Source organism: Arachis duranensis, chromosome 3, assembly GCF_000817695.3.
Source record: "Arachis duranensis cultivar V14167 chromosome 3, aradu.V14167.gnm2.J7QH, whole genome shotgun sequence".
Taxonomy (NCBI): Eukaryota; Viridiplantae; Streptophyta; class Magnoliopsida; order Fabales; family Fabaceae; genus Arachis; species Arachis duranensis.
Window position 1 is genome coordinate 51,176,627 of NC_029774.3, and position 6,386 is coordinate 51,183,012.

General features: G+C 38.0%; 1 pseudogene; it reads right to left on the reverse strand.

Moving 5' to 3' along the window:
- The window catches only part of LOC127745513 (60S ribosomal protein L18-like), a 52,133-nt pseudogene extending 49,653 nt beyond the window's left edge, over window positions 1-2,480 (reverse strand).
- Window positions 2,481-6,386: the final 3,906 nt, after the last annotated feature.

The following is a 6,386-nucleotide window of genomic DNA, read 5'->3' on the forward strand; positions in this document are numbered from 1 at the left end:
TTAGAAATTATATAGAATGTATGTATGTTAGGTGATAGCTCAGGTTACTCAAAGATTCAATTTATAGCTCACTTAGCCATAAATATATCCTCACCCTTGCCTTGGCCCCATTACAACTTTGAAAAGACCTCATGATGTGTGCATGGGTATACTAAATATTCGTTAATTGGTTAGATGAAGGAAAAAGTTTAGAAAGCATGATTAGGGAAGAATAGAGTGATTGACCCTAGACACTTGAGAGATTAGAGTGCTATACACTACCAGTGAGGGTTCAGTGCTTGATTCTATGTTCCCTGCTTTCATGAGCTATCTTCTTACAAGTTTACTTGTCTTTTATTGTGTAATTTGAATTAGTGGAATTTGATTCATATTTGTCTTGAAAAACTTGTTTACTTTTAACCAAGTAAGTAGAAACATTTTGCATGTAGTTGCATCTGCATAGATAGGTTGCATTGCATACTCTCTATCATTCATCTTCACTCCTTTATAGCTTCTCTTGAGCTTAGCATGGAGACATGCTAATATTTAAGTGTGGGGAGGTTGATAAACCACTATTTTATGGTTTATCTTGTGCTCAATTGAGTGGTTTTTATCAACTCTTTACCCACTTATTCATATAATTTGCATGGTTTTACATTCTCCTTCCTGATTTTGTGCTATGACTGAAAACATGCTTCTTTGGCTTTTATTTTCTTACATTTAAATCCTCTCTTATTATCATTCGATGCCTTGATATGTGTGTTAAGTGATTTCAGGGATTACAGGGCAAGAATGGCTTAGAGGATGGAAAGGAAGCATGCTAAAGTGGAAGGAATACAAGAAGTTGAAGAAATTGCTAAGCTGTCCAGCCTGACCTCTTCGCACTCAAATGGTCATAACTTGGACTACAGAGGTTCAAATGAGATGGTTTCAGTTGAGTTAGAAAACTAATGTCCGGGGCTTCGATTTGATATATAATTTGCCATAGTGTCCATACAGATAGATGATGCGAACCCGCACTTCACGCGGACGCGTCGCATCTGCGAATCTCATTCCACGCAAACGCGTGGATGACGCCTCCGCGTCACTTTGTCGTGACCTGTACGGACCAGAAAGTGCTGGGAGTGATTTCTGGGCTGTTTTTGACCTAATTCTCGGCCCAGAAAACACAGATTAGAGGCTGGGAGTGGAGCAGAAGGAATCATTCAATCATTACTCACAATTTCAGGTTTTAGATGTAGTTTTTAGAGAGAGAGGTTCTCTCCTCTCTCTTAGGATTAAGATTCCTCTTAAAGGATTTAGGATTTCTTTTAATCATTAGGATTGTTTCTTCGTACCAGGTTCAATAATATATGCTTCTCTTCTACTTTTATTTACTCTGATGCTTTCATTTGTATCTGATTTATGTTGCCCAATTGGCTTATGAGCCATTCATGTTAGGATTTTCTTAATCAATATAATTTGAAGTATTTCAGACTCATGATTGTTTTGCTCTATTTATGATTTAGTTTTCATTTTGGTCTTGGTTAAGAAATCAGTAACTCAGGAGTTATTAGACTTAACGTGATCGATAATTGCTATCTTTGTTAATTAGCTTGAACTTCAATAATCCCAATCTTTTTTAGGAGTTAACTAGGATTTGATGATCAAACTAATTAGTCACTTGACCTTCCCTTGCACTAGCAAAGGTTAACTAAGTAGAATTAAGATTCAATTTTCATCATCATTGATAAGGATAACTAGGATAGGACTTCCAATTTCGCATACCTTGCCAAGAGTTTATTTTACAGTTATTTATTTATTTTACTTGTCATTTAACATACTTCTTCCTTACTTTCAAAACCCCGATTTATAATATTCATAACCAATAATAAGAACATACCTCCCTGCAATTCCTTGAGAAGATGACCCGAGGTTTAAATACTCGGTTATCAATTTATTTAGGGGTTTCTTACTTGTGATAACCAAAACGTTTGTACGAAGAGATTTTTTGTTGGTTTAGAATCTATTCTCAAAACGCGACTATATTTTATAGAATTCTTTACTAGCAAAAATCCTAACGTCAGTCACTTAGGTTCCTGGCCAACTTTATTTCATCAACTCCTAACAAAGCTGTATATATCATCTTAACATTCTCTATCAGACGTTAAGTGCCATGTGGACAAAAAGGACAAAATGATTCCTGGCCTCCTTTGTGTTGAAATGATGCTGTTTTCTACCAATTTCCATCATATTTCCCATAACCCTAATCCTTCACATTGAACTACTTTCCTCACAATGTATCCCAACATCAAACTATAGTCGTTGATGGCATCAATTGTTAGCCCTAGCTTCTGGAGGAACTCAATGCGCTCTCTCATGACTTCAATTGTTAAAGGTAGCTCAAGGTCATGCAACTCATCAGGGACGATTCCCAAACCCCAAAGGAAGTTGAATATGATGGCCCGCGATACCAACTTCTCCTTGCGACCTTGAATCATACACCACATCATCAATGGCATCTCGTATTCAAGAAATTTCAATGCTTACGTCGAATTCCATGTGCATAAAGAAAAACCCTAAATAGGTTTAGAGTTTTGTGGATTTCAGAAGAAAGGTGCGAAGGAAATCATGATATCTTTGAAACTGCATTGAATTGGTGAGAAGCAAATTGGGTTCAGAACAAGTTAAGAAGTTTTTTTCTTATGAACATTGAAGTTGTATAGTGTATGTTGTTGATACGTGAGCATCTTTCCTATCTTTTTCTAGTGAATTTGCATCTAATTTGTTGAGTTTAATAAAGAATTAATTATCTTTTAGCCAATATGGATGCTACTTTGAGTCTTTTGCAATTTTGTTTATTTTAGGTAGCATTTGGCGGAATTTGATGGAGTTTCTGTAGCACAAGAATCAAAAGAGATGGCAGCGAGGAGCGACGCGTACGCGTGCCTGATGCGTCCGCGTGATTTGGAGATATCCATGGCAACGCATGCGCGTGACTGACGCATACGCGTGATTTGAAGATTTGCTCAGCGACGCGTACGCGTGACCGACGTGTCTACGTGACTCGCAGAAAAGACCATCGACGCGTACGCGTGACATGCACCACGTGCAAAAAACGTAGAAAACACTGGAGGGTGATTTCTGGGCCCCATTTTAGCACCCAAGTTAGGCACGGATCCAGTGAAGCCAAGTGGTCCCCATGTTACAAGACGCGGAGTAGTTAGTTAATTCTGATTTAAATTCAAATTTGATTTTAAACTAGGAAAATATATTATCTTAATTTTAAATATTAGATTTTAAATTAATTAGGATTAGTTATAAAAAGGGGAGACTTCTCTTCTATTAGGTAGATTCCATTAGGGGGATTCCATTAGGGAATTCTATAGAAATTTACATTCCGCATTCCATGAGCAACTAATCCTCCATTGTTAAGGTTAGGAGCTCTTTCTATTTGTATGGATTGATTTTATTGTTTTTTTCTATTTTAATTCATGTGTGGTTTTATAATTTAAGAATTGTTTTCGTTTTTATCTTATGAATTTGGGTGGAACGGAAGTATGACCCTCTTTCTATTTGAGTTCTTGTAAAACTTGGAAAAGCTCTTTACTTGAACAACAGCTTGAAAACATATTCTCCTAAATTTTAATTATTTGGATTTAACAGGATACATGACATATAATCCTCTTATTTTTGGGTAATTAGAATTTTTGTGGCATATAAACTGGAATTTGAACTTCACCCTATAATTGGAATTAATTGACCAAGAAATTGGCAGTTGATGAGTTTTAGAGGAAGCTAGGAAGGTCTAAGGAATTAGGGTCTAGTCATAAATAGTTTACCATAAATTAAATCCTACATGATTAAAATAGTGAGTAAGAAAAGTTAATCCGGAAAAGTAGATAACTCTGAAACCTTAACTATCTTCTCATTGTATTATTCTCAACTTATTTATTTATCTGTGTTTAATGCTCTTTGAATACCAAAACACTCTTTTCTGCTTGTCTAACTAATCCTATCAAACGCTATTGTTGCTTAATCATCAATCCTCGTGGGATCGACCCTTACTCACGTAAGGTACTACTTGGTATGACCCGGTGCACTTGCCGGTTACTTTGTGGGTTATAAAATACCGCACCAAGTTTTTGGCACCGTTGCCGGGGATTGACTGTGATTAACAACTATCAGTTGTTTGATTGCTTAGATTAGGCGTTTTTAATTTTATTAAAATCTATTTTTTAAAAAAAAAATAAATAATTTTTTAATAAATAAATAGCATCAAGTTTTTCTTAATTTTTGAAATTAAGTTTGGTGTTCCGTAGTAATTTTTCTCTTAAAAAAATTTAAATAAAAAACTGTTATTCTATCTTCTTTGCTTTCCTATTTACCACATGGTGCATTTAATTCTGTTTGGTGTTTTGTGCTAAGGAAAAATAATGGAGAGAGATCACATGGATTACTATTTACACCCGAGTAGTGACTCAAACTATGGTGGATGGAGGAACTATCCAAATTTTGGTTGGCAAAGTCAAAACCAAAGAAACTTCAATGCTCCATGTTCCAACTATCAAGAGCCACCACCTCCATATTCATATCAAGAACCACCATCTCCATATTCATATCAAGAACCACCATCTCACTATCCATATCAATAACCATCATCTTTCTACCCATACCAAGAGCCACCATCTCCCTATTCATATCAAGAACAAGCATCTCCTTCTTATGCATATCAAGAGCCACCATCTCCTTATTCATCTCAAATACCATCAAATCTTGAGCTTCTCATGAAAGAATTCCTACATGATATAAAGACAATTGTCAAAAATATAGAGAAATATGTGCAGACAATAATCAAGAACCAGAAAGTGGAACAAGCAAATTCCTTCCCAAGAGATATAATGCAAGATCCTATGGAAGAAAGTGAGGAAACCAATCAAAGGAGTTTATACTTTAGTGAATTACAGAACTTTCCACCCTCACATATGGAAGAAGAGGAAGATGCACAACCTCCCATGCCCTTGGTAAACAATGAAGAAGAGATTGAATTAGAAGAAAACTACCAAGAGGAAGATGTTCAAATTGAGGAAGCTTGCAAAGAGGTAGAAAAAATCAAAGGAGAGCACAAGGGAGTGGAGCTTGCAAGACCTCCCCAAAGCCATTACCATCTAATACAACATTCAAGTGGGAAAAATTCCTATCCTTAACCTTTACTTCCCCACTTGAATATGGGCTACTGGAGACGGATGGTCAACTTAGAGCTCTTTGTGGTATTAAGAGTAAGAGGAAGATGGTTAGTGGCAAGAGTTGTCAAGTAAGGTTCAATATGGTTGCATGCTCCAAATTGAAGTGCAAGGATTGGAGAAGAGCTCAATTGAATGGGTCTAGAAGGTTGTTTGGATGTCTCTGTGAGAATTCAGATTGCTTGCCACCCGGTGAAAATAATGGTGATCCACAAGAAGACGGGTGTAAAAGCAAGGTTAAGGACCCTGGAATTCATTCCCACAATCAACACTCTTGGGGCCTTGTCACTTGCTTCAACTTGCTCAAAGGCGTTATGCGCCTAGTTTGGGATCCCGGTAGCCATTAGAATTACAAACATTGGTGGAGATTCCTGGATCAGTACAAGCACAAGCTACCATGACAAGGAGCTCACCACATGTCCAACTTAAGGACTTTAACTAAAAATGCTTGGTGGGAGACAACCCACCGTGGTATGATCATTCCTTTTCATTCTTAGTTATTTTTTGTAGTAGTAGTTTTCTCACTTATTTGATTTTTATTGAGTTCGTACTAATTTTCTGATCATGCAGCTATTTTAGAACAAGAACCGGATATAAAAAAAAAAGAGAAAGAAGAGCACCCGACGCGCAAGCGTTGCTGACACGTACGCGTCAGATGGGTGTGCGTAAAAAATAAAAATGAAGAGAGTTGCGCGGGAGTGGCGTAGGAATGAAGCCTTTCGCACAAACATGCCCACGCGTACGCGTACCCCACGCGTGCGCGTCATTGGTGATTTTGGCACTCCACGCGTGCGCGTCATTGACGCGTACGCGTGACTTGAATTTTGACGTAAATATGTGTTTGGCAGACAGTTATGTAGGTTTGGGGCTGGAAGTGTGCTAGATGCACAAAATTGACCACGCGTACGCGTCCCTAACGTATGCACGTCATTTGACCAAACATCCAAGCGTGCGCGTGCATGATGCGAACGCGTCGTATGCCAATATTGGTTCCCTAGCCATGCGAACAAAGAGTTGTGCGTGCACGCGGCTAGTTTCGCACGAACCGCACAAAACCCAGGGCACACGTACGCGTGCCTGACGCTTACGCGTCCTTAAGAAAATTTCGCAACCCACGCGAATACGTGTTGCATGCGTACGTGTCGCCTGCGCCGCACAATTACACTAGTTCGCCGCCCAGTTTTA